This window comes from Heterocephalus glaber, unplaced genomic scaffold, assembly GCF_053883595.1.
Source record: "Heterocephalus glaber isolate CG9 unplaced genomic scaffold, H.glaber_assembly_v1.0 deba00000676, whole genome shotgun sequence".
Taxonomy (NCBI): Eukaryota; Metazoa; Chordata; class Mammalia; order Rodentia; family Bathyergidae; genus Heterocephalus; species Heterocephalus glaber.
The window spans coordinates 646,787-659,398 of record NW_028258156.1 but is presented as its reverse complement, the minus strand read 5'-3'; the positions used below and the strand labels follow the sequence as shown (position 1 = coordinate 659,398).

The 12,612-nt window shown below is 39.2% G+C and overlaps 1 protein-coding gene across 5 annotated transcripts in view; it reads left to right on the top strand.

Moving 5' to 3' along the window:
* LOC147829201 (protein kinase C iota type-like) overlaps positions 1-11,921 on the top strand; it is a 31,343-nt gene extending 19,422 nt beyond the window's left edge. For 2 of the 5 annotated variants that reach the window (XM_087206583.1, XM_087206582.1), the window contains one exon: positions 421-11,921. The gene's annotated coding sequence lies outside the window, so the exon portion shown is untranslated. The remainder of the gene's footprint in view (positions 1-420) is intronic. The other 3 variants (XM_087206579.1, XM_087206578.1, XM_087206581.1) reach the window with 2 other exon arrangements.
* The last annotated feature ends 691 nt before the right edge of the window (positions 11,922-12,612 follow it).

Here is a 12,612-nt window from a genome sequence, read left to right as displayed (position 1 = left end):
GAGACTGATGGGCAGGTCATGGATAGGCTGGATACACTGGACACAGTCTGGCTCCGTCCCATGATGTGACAGGAAGCTCTGTCCTACTGCGCAGAACAGCGCAAAACTTAAGACGTATGAATTGCTTATTTTTGTAATTTTCCATTTAATACTTTTGGGCCACATTTGACATTGAGTAACTAAAACTATGGATAGAAAAACCACAGATAAAGAGGAATTATACCAAAAATCACTGCATGACTTGTACACTTTAAAAGGTACACTTTAAATGGTATATGAATTATATATCAATAAAGCTGTTTTTCTCAAATAGCAGTTTTTTGGTAGAAATTGATGTGCTAGGTCTACACTTCATGTGGAAATACAAAACATCTACAGAATACAACAAAGTGGCCCATGTTTATTCATTTTGTATTACAGGAACAGTTTGTATGTGACAACAATGATCTGTTCACTTTGAAGTTTGGCTCCAAATGGTAAAACCTGAGCTTAATGTACTGTTTTATATTCTCATTCATTCTCTCTCTCTCTCTCTCTCTCTCTCTCTCTCTCAGCTTTTGAAACTCTATTCAAGTTGTAAAACTAACCCAAACTTATATTTTTAAGTGGTTCTGTTAAGTTATATCTTTCTAGGAAATTGTGCATTTGTTTTCAATGTTCTGGTTGTGGATTTTAAGTAAAATTGTGCATAATAACTTTGAGAACTTACTCTGGACAAGAAGCCAGCTAGAACCATCCCTGCCTTCTTCTAGAGAAAGAGGCTGCCCCCAAGCTCAGCTTCCCAGGGACCAGTAGCTCACGTCCTTTGGCAGGAGAGCCTGCAGCATCCCACAGTGAAACTATAGAAGAAGCTATGTGGAAGCACATACACCATCATACTCTTTACTATTTTAACACATTTAGTCTTCACTGCCAATCACTGTATTAATATCTCCACTTTACAGAGGAGGAGCCTGAGAGACAAAGTACTAAGTGGCTTGCCCAAGGTCACCCGGGTAGTAAGTAGTAGCACTGGCATCTAACCAGTAGGTTAGCTCCTGTTTCTATTCTCATAACTACCACACAAGAGTGCCTTTCACGGAGACTGTTCTTTTTGGATGTAATGATTACATCTTCTAAGAGTTTTCATAATTTTAAACATGTTTATTTTACATTCTCTTTCATATCATCATTCTATCGTGATGTTTGGGTGAATCTTCTGGTGCTGTTTATTGCATCTGCTGACTCTTATGGAGGGTTTGTCCTGCCTGCCATCACTGTTTGCAAGCTCATTGTAGAGAGGCTTGTTTTTCTGAGAGACTCTCTGCTGGCCTGAGTTGTAGAAGAGCCTCAAGAGCACTTTTGTATTTGCCATAGAAAGATTACCACACCCAGACCACCTTTATTGGTCATTTGTCACCTGGAGGACATTTATTCTTGAGGTTCCTGGACCACCTGCAAATTCGAATCTCCACATTTGAGGAGGAAACAACTCTGAAGGATTTGTTTTTCAGATGAACAGTTTTGCCCACTCAGAAGCAAACAAATTCTTTTTTGTTGCTCTGTTCCAGTGACTTTTTCCTAATCTGCTCTTCCTGAGTTGGGACAGCCCTGTAGAAGCTACTGCAGTTTTTCACCAATCCCAGCTGTACCAGCATCTCACATCCTCACCACCCACTTCTCTCTTTGTTACTAATACACACAGAGCCTTTCTTTCTCGTTTGCCAGTTCATCCATGCATTGAAAATCATTTTTGTCAAACATTTCTAGGAGAATATTCAGATTCTCTTTTCCCTCTTCTTCTCTTTTGAGAATTAGAGGTCTCTTTCCATTCTTTAAAAAATATATTAATATTTTCTCTTCATAAGAGTAATAAAAAATTGGGGGCACACATAAAAGTACCATTCATGTTACCATTACCAGAAAGGACCACTGTCTATGTGTTTCCTTCTTTTTGCATATATATATATATATATATATATATATATATATATATATATGAATGAATGGGTATATGTATTACTACATAACTGGATTCATATGTGTGCATCTGCTTACATGTGTCATTGTCACCTAATATTGTATTGTAGCTTTTTCTTAAAAAAATATCATTAAAACCAACCAAGAAAACATTTCCATCTTAGGCTACTTAAGGATAAATGGGAGACATTTTGATTCATTTTACTATTCTGTGCCCTGTAACCTAGAAATAAAAAAGAAAAGACCTATGCTAAGAGCCCTAAAATCCTAATTAACTTTGTGCCACTGATAAATGCCTTATATTTTAAGAAGATAATGTTGTATCTCTCCCACAGAAATGATGTTCATTGACTATTCTGAGTTACTTGATTATATTTCTGGTTGCCAATTTGCTGCAAACCTTAAATACTTGGATACTCCCCTGTTCTAGTGTTCTTGGTCGAAATTGCTCTCTCAGGGAAGCCTGAAATGTCTGAAGCAGTTCCTCCAGCACAGCTGCTGAGTACGGGCTGTAAGAGAACAGAACGGAACATCAAGTCTCTCCACAGGCCAGAGTATAAAGATGACCCGAAACCAAGGCTGGGAATGACAAGTATGCTAGCTGGAATGGCACCCCCTCCTTCGCTCCTAAAAGCAGTTTGGCTTCAAAAGAACAGGCATTGTGTTTCACTTGGTCTTGCAAATGCAGGTCTAACTTTGTCACAGTCTTTCCATCTGCCCACCACCATCCACTTCCCAGCTGACATAATGATTGAGGAAGGCAGACTGGACATTTGAGAAGAGATAGTCCTGGAAAGTGGGAGAAGTGGGTAGGCTTGAAGGATGGAATGCATTCTTGGGAGACAGGTTCTCAGCCCACAGCAGTCAAGAGAGCAACCCAAACTCACAGAGCACAATGAAGTGGTAATGTGCACATTTTCTAGAAATTGCCCCGTAGTCCTCCCCAGTTGTCAGCACAATTCAGTGTCTCAGCCAAATGGATAGCAGTTCAAAGTTAGGTTCTTTTTAAAAATTCTTTTTTTTTTTTTTTTGGTACCAGGGATCGAACTCGGGTCCTTGCACTTGCGCAGCAGGCGATGAAACCGCTGAGCTAAATCCCCGGCCCTTCTTTTTAAAAATTCTTAAAAATTTTTTTCACTGTGGAAGTTAGGTTCTTGTCTTTTGTTTTTCTTTCTTTTTTGAGACAGGGTCTTCCTATGCCATTCAGGCTGGCCTTGAACGCACTATAGAGCCCAGGTTCGCCTTGAACTCATGGCAATTCTCCTGCCTCAGCCTCCCAAGTGCTGAGATTATATGGACATGTGCCACCACACCCAGCTGGAAGTTAGGTTCCTGAGACTCAAGTTCCAAGTTCAGTTCTTAAAACTTACAGTAGAAACAATAGTTTAAAACGCCAATTCTTTGAATTGATGAGAGCCAGGATTTATGAGAGGGAGAGGAATTTTAAGTTTTAGAAAGCCCGAGAAGATCAAACCACAGAGTTTATATTGCCAACATCGTATCAGAAAGAGATTGGCAGCACAACTCACAGTAGTAAAATCTTGGAAATGAAATCTTGGAAGCACCCTACATACCCATCAATAGATAAATTAAAAATGTGGAATTTATTCATAATGGAGTATGACTCTGCCATAAAGAAGGATAAACTTCAGTTATTTGTACAAAAATGGATACACTTTGAAAGTATGTTAAATGAAAAAATCAGATGCACAAATATTGCATAACTTCTCTTATATGAGAAATGCAAAGTATATATAATTTTAAAAACAAAATAAAAGATAGTCATTAGGAAATAGGGATAGATCTTTTGCAAATAAGAGGATCTAGAGATAAAGGATGGGGTAGGGAAGGGAGAAGACGGGGAATAAAAGGAATTAAGATATAACAAGTACATGACCTACTCCCTAAGGTGAATGTAAACATTATGAAGTGCAAATGTACTAAAAGATATGTACACTCATGTTTATAGTGGCACAGTTTGTGATAGCTACATCTTGGAAACAGCCCAAATACCAATCAACCAGTGATTGGATAAAGATGTGTTTTTTTAATAAAATAGAGTACTACTCAACCATAAAGAAAGATAAACTACAGTCATTTATAGCTAAATGGATGCACCTTGAGACCACACTCTTAAGTGAAATAAATAGGACACATATGTGTAAATACCGAATTGTTTCTCTAGTGAGAGAAACAAAGTGTAAACGAGGACTAAAATGTATAACAGATATTGTGAAATAGGAAGAAAATGTCCAAAGGGGAAGGGCAACTGGGATGGGGCGAGCATGGAGAAGGGAAAGAAAAAAATGAGAAAAGAAGGAAATAATGGAAACAAAGCTTTTGTAAATAGGGAGGGATGAAAGGGAGGGAAGGGGAATGGGAAAAAAAAATAAAAACCAAGATATATCATATACAGGTACAAATTCCCTAAGATGAATGTGATTATAATGTGCACCTAAAATGTACCAATAAACCCAATGAATTAAATAAATAAATAAATAAATAAAATGTTAGAAATTTCCACAAAAAATAAAAAGGTTAAAAAAATTTAAAAATAAATGATCAGGGCCGGGGATTTAGCTCAGTGGTTCCGGCGCCTGCCTCGCAAGCGCAAGGTCCTGAGTTCCATCCCTGGTACCAAAAAAATACATAAATAAATAAATAAATGATCAAAAAAGATGCATAAAATTGTAATTTCCACAAAAGAAAAGCACATGAACACCAGAGGTTCTTAACTGGAAAAAAAAAAAATAACTAGATGACTCTTGTAGATTAAAGGCTGCCCATATTTTATTCAAAAAATTTTAACTAAAAAAAAAGATAAAAATATTTAGATACTGGTGAATTCCCAAAAGGGACACAAAGATGTGCGACAGTGGCCAAAGACCCGTAGAGGGCTGTCACCTGGTGGCCTTGCAGGGGACCATGACCTGGGCTGCAGTGGAACACATCACACCTCTCTCCCCAGGGAGCGAGCTTGAACTAGGCGTTTCCCCATGCCAGGGTACCCAGGGAGCCCTGAGGTACTGTTACAGAGAGGAAATGATGCGTGAGAGTATCCTAAATTGAGTAAAACCTAAAATGCCGGCGGAAATGGGAAAACACCTGAGTTTATGTGGAGCTTATTTGATCGTTTTCCTGCTATCAGGTCGAATGAGGCCTCAAAAGAAACATTAAATTGTGTTACAAGAAAATAAAGTTCAACTGCTTGCCTATTTGAGTTTGTGGCCTGTGAAACTTTTCCCCGTCAAACCAGGAGGAGCCAAATGGGCTTTTATTGTAACTATGTAGGTGGGCATCTGAGGGGACCCAAGGGAAAACACAAGGGCTGGGCCCAGGAAGGGCTGGAGCAGGGACAGGAAAGCCAGTGGGGCCTTTCTTGGCCTCGTTGCTGCTTCCCTCTGCACATCTGATTCCCTCTTCTGAGGCCCCTCTTTCTCCACTTCTTCTACCATGTGCCAGAATATTGTGACATCGGATCCTAAGTTATCTGACAGTTCTAGACACATACTGATTCTAATTGTCTCTCTCTTGGCCTCATTTCTAAGTTACTGGACAAGAACCTGATTGGCCCATTTCAGTCCCATTTCTGTTTCCCTCTGTTCAAGCAACAGTGACCTGAGGAGCACAGATGTGACTGCTGTGTGTCCAGCACCTTGGGTCAGGGCACAGTGACCAGAGAACTGGAAGTGCTTGTGAGCTGGGAAGACACCCCAAAGATGATGCCTCTCAGGCTCTGTGGGGCTGGTGCTCACTTTTTCCATCCACAGAGTAGGAGGACTAATGTCTGAGATCTCCGTCCTACTAAGCAAAGGCCAAGGGAACTAACACAAGCCGACTTCTCTCCATGCACCAGACATCACAGGAAGTGACCTGGGTTATCCTAGCACATTCTTAAAACAATCCCAAGAGATGGATGGGCCTTTCATTTTCTATCTTTATAGATAAAGAAATTGATGCTCACAGAAGTTTAATCTCATCAGTAGCAGGTGGCCAAGCTCAGACCTGAACCCAGACAGAACCAGGGCTGCAGTCTGGGAAAAAGCTATTATTAACATTGAGATAATGTCGGAGCGCTGCGCCTTACATTCTCAGCTATTAATAAATTGCCTGGGACAGCATTCCCATGTGGTAAATGCTGAACATTGGAAGCCTCAGAGAAGGCTTATCATCACAGAGCACTTTGCGCACGCACGTGAATCTGGCAAACACCTCTGAAAAGTGAGCACCCATCTGCCGTAAGAGGTTTCTGCCAAAACACATTTTATTAAAAGTGAAAAGGGAGATGAAAACAGAAGCTGATGCCTACTTTAACTGTAATTGACCTTCAGCCACCACTTGGTGCAATGGATTAGGGAGCTTCTAAGGCTTCCACCTCACCTCATGTTGAGGTGTGAATTTGCCAGCTTTGAGCCTGTTGTCCCAATCTTTGGATGTGCTTATGTGCTCTGATCTTCTGACCTCCTGAGCTAAATATAACTCTTTTTGGAACTGAGCTGATACACAAAGCTCAGGCTCTTTTTATAAAGAGGGATTTGCCAACAGGTAATGATTAATCACCAACTGTATCTCAGCCCTGAGAATATTAATCCTCTAATGAATTGTACCTACAATCCATGCTTTGGAGAGCAGTTAGTTTTTCTATACCACCCAAAAGCTAAGAACCTAGTCACTGGGAAAGTTCAAACTAAAAACACAATCAGATACTTCTTTATACTCACTGTGATGGCTATAATTAGGAAAAAACCCAAACAGACAATAACAAGTGCTGACAAGGATGCAGATCAATTGGAACCTTTGTATATTATTTGTACAGAGAATGTAAAATGGTACAGCTGCTGTGGAAAACAGTCTGGCACTTCCTCAATTTGTTAAACATGGAATTACCACATGGCCCGGCAATTCCTCTCCTGGGTGCATACCCACAAGAATGGAAAACGTGTGTTCAAACAAAAGCTCATACATAAACAATGATAGCAGCACTGTTTACAACAGACAAAAAAATGGAAATAACAATACCTACCAAGATATGAATGGATAAACAACATGTGGTATATCTGTGCAATGAAATATTATTTAGCCATAAGAAGGAAGTACTGCTATATGCTACAGCATGGATGAACTTTGAAATCATTACATTAAGTGAAAGAAGCCAGCCACAAGTAGCTACATATTATATGATTCCACTTATATGAAATATTTAGAAAAGGTAAACCCACAAAGGAGCCAGAAGGAAGAATAGGATAGGACTATGGAATGGATACGGAGTTTCCATTTGATGAAAATGTTCCAGATCTAGATAGTGGTGATGACTACACAACACTGTGAATGTACTAAATGTCACTGGTGGTAAACTTTACATGTATTTTCCTATGATTAATAAAAAATATTTCTAAAATTTAATGACTTTTAAAAATTATCTCTGTAAAAATCACCAGCAGGTTCCTTTGCCCTAAAGCCATATATGTGAATAGAAGAGCTTAAAAAGTATGTTTTAAGGGTCAGGGATTTAGCTCAGTGGTTCCGCCACCTGCCTCACAAGCACAAGGTCCTGAGTTTGATCTCCAGTACCAAAAAAAAAAAAGTATGTTTCAATCTTTATTTTAGAAGAAAGTCTTTATACTCAAATTCTACCCTGTCCATACTTCAGTTCCTTAATTCTTGGAAAGTTTTGGGGTTCTATCATTGTGTCTCAAAGAAAGATTTTTTCATTCAATCTGACTCCTCCAAAATATGATTTCTGGCTTTTTCTTTACCAAAGCTAATCATGGTACATTTTGTGATCAATCTGTTTCACCCGTGGGAAAAATGAAGCAAAGATCCAATGGCAGAGCCAAAAGATGCATGCCAGGATTAGACTAGGAAGCAGAAACAGCAGGGTTCCGCAGGAAAAAGTACTTAATCTTCTCTTTGTCAGGTCTGCTTCTCCTTTGACCAGACCATGTTTCTTTTTCCTTCTATGAGAGGCTGATGAGAAATCAGTGGCTCAGGCTGTCAGAAATAGACCCAGAGAGGGCCTGGCATGGTCCAAGAGACAAAGAATTTAGTTTATTGATGTCCCTTTCTTTACATGGAAAAATGAGTCAACTGCATTCATTCGTAACTTTTAATCTTTGTGTCTCTGCCCAGAGACACATTTTGGAGAGGATGCTGTTTAAATTTCTGAATCAATAAACAAGCAGGGTCAAATATCCAATAGTAGCTAACTGTTATACGCAGGGACAAAATGATGGCATTGTGAGGGTAGGTTCATCCTGCTCCCTGGGTGCTCACACTTTCCCTGCCTAGGCCTAGTGCTGCTTGGAGCCAACGTATAGTAGCTCCTTCCCTCTAGTTTGCTACAATTGCCACTAAGAACTTCTGAGGAAGTCGGAGCCTGGTGGGCCTGAGAGACCTATAGAGAAAGGCAATATACCTCAATTTAGACAGTGTATAAAAGTGGTCCTTGTTTTACATGGTTTGATTAATAAAGATGCAAAAGCAATCCACAGTTGGTAGAAACCATGCTTCTTGAGCTAGTGATATGCAGTCTGATTCTCTCTCTCTCTCTCTCTCTCTCTCTCTCTCTCTCTCTCTCTCTCTCTCTCTCTTTTGTACCAGGCATCAAACTCTTGGGCTTGCAAAGCAGGTGGCAGAACCACTGAGCTAAATCCCTGGCCCCTGATTGTCTCTCTCTATGCTGGGCAGCAGTGGTGGCTGGCTGTAGCTCCCAGGCAGCCCTACAATCACTAGAGGAAACCACTGATGCTCTACACTGTGCTCTGTTGATAAGTGAGGGTATCTGGAAGCTTAGGTAGATGAAATGCACTTTGACTTAAATGTAATTTCCATTTACCATGGGGTTACCTGGGAGGTAACCCCTTCATAAGTCTGGAAGCATCTGTAGAAAGAAATCCAAGAGCTATGACCAAAGAGGAGTGAATGTCAGTGCAAAACTCATGATTCTGCCTGGGAATCCATCAGTTCAATGGCCTTTCTTCTAAGAGGTAGACTCAGAACACATTGGCTTGGGAGCTTCTGTAGAAACTGATCCATCTGGCTACTCTAATTAGGTTCAGACAAGAAATACCATCAGATCTATACACGGATCTCTGTTTCCTTACTGCCAAATATACATAGATCATGAAAGACCCTGAAACTGTATATGTGTTGTATATCTGGCTGCTTTTCCCACTGTGCTCTTCCTCCACTTTGTCTCTTAAATAGGTTTACTGTGACTCATGTTCCACTTGTCTACAATATTAATCCACTCCTTCCAAAGACATTTGATGTTGTTGCTTTAAAATCATGGATATCTATCTAAAAACCCTTATAAGGTTCTTTCTTTATGGTAGTACCTTGAACTTGGTATAGAAAAATTATTCTGTTGAAACAGATGTCATTTGGAGTATCTTCCCTGCCCAGTACTGTACTCTCTTTCACTGAGAACAGCTCCATTTCCACAAAGTGGCCACGTTTGTGATTGATGACTCCCCCACCCAGTCATGAATGGACACCTGATTGGGTCTAGATTGGGGTGGATTCAGACATGGTTGCCTGCCTGTTAGTGGGAATGAATGTTATAGACACTGGTGAGCAGAGGCTGCCATCATGAAAAACCATTCTCTTTCATATGTCTGGAGAAGCAGAAAAAGTGAATGTTTAAAGAGAAGAGGGGAACTAATGTGTAAATTAAGGGATACATTAAAAAAAAAAGATCTGGCTAGAAAGGGAGATGGACAAACAAAGGGGAAAGGGAGAGGTAAGGAAAATTATGAGAACACAATAGTTTCTGATCATTTTCCAGGTTCCTGTGGCCTATAATTTTCCTTGGGCTCTCTGAGATACTCTAGATTTTTATACCAAGTTTCCCTGACTTATTCCCCATACCCTCCATGGTAACTTGAATGAGTTTCTATTACTGAAAACCAGAACACTTTCCACTAAGACAACTAGAAACTACTGCTAGTTGGTTCTGAGTCCTGAAACAGAATGAACCTTGATTCTCTCTGAACTAATGAAATACCACTATAGGCATTTAGATCTGGAATCATCTAATCTAGTGGTGGCAAACCTATGGCACGCGTGCCACAGTGGGCTATTTGTTATCACTGAAAGCTCTAAAAGGCTTATCATCACTGATAATCCCACTCATTTCATTTACAGTTGAAGCAGTGGTGCCTGAGAAAGTCATGACTTACCCCAGGTCACACAGGAGATGGGAGGACCAGAGCTAAACCACAGGTCTATTGAATCTTTAGTCTCTGCACTAAACAAGACTGCCTTGACTTCAAAATTTTTAGCACCACACTTAATTCACAGAACACCTGAGTGATGTTTTAGGTCCAGTGTTTGGGAATGCCAGTCAAACACAGGGACAGACAGGAGATCCAGGCTGAGCATTCTGAGTATCACAGTCCTCTGGGTTAACCCCAGAAATGGGATTTAGAGAGCTAATGAAGGTCTTTTTAGGGTGAATAATCAGAAACTATGAGGAACAGAATATGAATCTCTCATTTTCTGAGCTCTGAGACACTAAGAATCTCATGGCTATGGTTTTTTTGGGTTCTTTTTCAGCATGAGAAGATAGCCTGCTGAAGAACAGGGCCAGCACAGAGGAAAGCAGAGACAAAAGGCATAGATGGATACCCAAGAATTTTACTTGGGTACCAGATTCAGTCATGCCTGCAGTTGTTTAATTCATGAACTTCTCAGTCACCAGACTCGGTGCACTTAATTTTTTACTTAAATAGTTTTAGTTAACTTTTTAGTGTAGTTATTTCTCCTGTCAGCAAGGGATTGGTTCCAGGATCCTTGTGGATACCAAAATTCATGGATATTTAATTCCTTTATATAAAATGACATAAAATTTGCATTTAAAACTATACAATCTTGTTATATAGTTTAAATCATCTCTAGATTATTTATAACACCCAATACAATGTAAGTGCTGTGTAAATCCTTGTTATATGGTATTGTTTAGTGAAAAATGACAAGAAAAATGCCTGTGAATGTTCAATACTGATGGAACTTTTTCCAAATTTTTTAGACATAATAGCTAGATTTATTGAGGGTTTTTTTCCACTTGTGAAACCAAGCAGTCAGGCTTCCATAACCACTCTACTATACTGTGGTGTTACAATTTAAATTAAAAAAATGTTATTAGTATATGTTTGTAGTAAATAATGATTATGCTCATTATGGGGAACTGCTACATCTACATAGCATCTCAATTTTTTCCCCTTCCCCTCCACCCCTTTAAAAAAAATTTTGCCAGCCTCAGATTCATTTATGTATTTTAAAAGTCTTCTCAAGCTAATTATTGTAAATATAGATTAACACCCAGACTAACCGGCCAAAAAAGCATAAAACAAATAAGATAGTTATACTAAATCAAGGTACATGTTTAGATACATTGTTCATGCTGGATTGCAGTAATTTTTTTTCTTTTTCTCTTTTTGTATTGTCTGTCTTTTCTTTTGCACCTTATTTATCTATTGAGTTTCTCATATAAGAAAACCCATGTGATATTTCTATGCTTGTGGGTCTGATTTACTTTACTTAACATTATGGTCTCAAGGTGCATCCATTTTCCTACAAATGACCAAGTTTATCCTTTATGGCAGAGTAGCACTCATTGTGTATAAATACCACATTTCTTTACCCATTCATCTATTGATGGACATATAGACTTCTTTCAAGGTTTAGCTATTATGAATTGTGCTGCTATAAACATGAGTATGCATGTATCACTGTAACAGGATGTCTTTAACTCTTTTGGGAAAATACCTAGAAGGGGAATAGCTGGATCAAACGGAATTGTTATTTTTTAAATTTAATTTTATCTTTATTTTTGAGAAATCTCCATATTGATTTCCATGGTGGTTGTACCAGTTTACATTCCCACCAACAATGAAAAAGGGTTCCTCCTCCACCGTACCCCTACCCCCCCCCACTCTCATCCCCACCCCCACAGTCTCTCCAGCATTTGTTATCAGTTGATTTCTTTTTTGTTCTGGAGTCCAGCTTCTTACCCACTATACCATACTGCCCCCGCCCCCCTTTTGGATTCTTTGGTGATAACCATTCTTTTTGGACTGAGATGGAATCTCAGTGTCATTTTAATTTGCATTTCTTGAATGGCCAGTGATGTTGAACATTTTTTCATGTATTTATTGCCCATTTGTATTTCTTCATCTGAGAAGTGTCTATTCATTTCAGATGCCCATTTTTGATTGGGGAAGTCTAATTTGTTTTAGTTCTTTATATTAGTCCTTTGTCTGAGGGGTAGCTGGCAAAATTTTTTTCCCAAGGTTTTCTCTCCACTCTGTTGGTGATTTCCTTTGCTATGCAGAAACTTTTTAATTCAATTTGATCCCACTTGTTGATTCTTGGTATTATTTCTTGTGCAACCAGGCTTCTGTTCAGAAAGTCTTTTCCTACCCCTATGTCTTCAAGAGTTTTATCTATTTTGTCTCCCAGGAGATTAAGTATTTCTGTTTTACTATTTAGATCTTTTATCCATTTTTATTTTAGTTTGATGTGTGGTGAGAGAGATGGGTCTAGGTTCAATTTTCAGCTTGTTGATAACCAGTTTTCCCAGTGCAATTTGTTAGAGGCTATCTTTTCTCTAGCAAAAGTATTTGGCCCCTTTGTCAAAGATAAGGTAGCTGC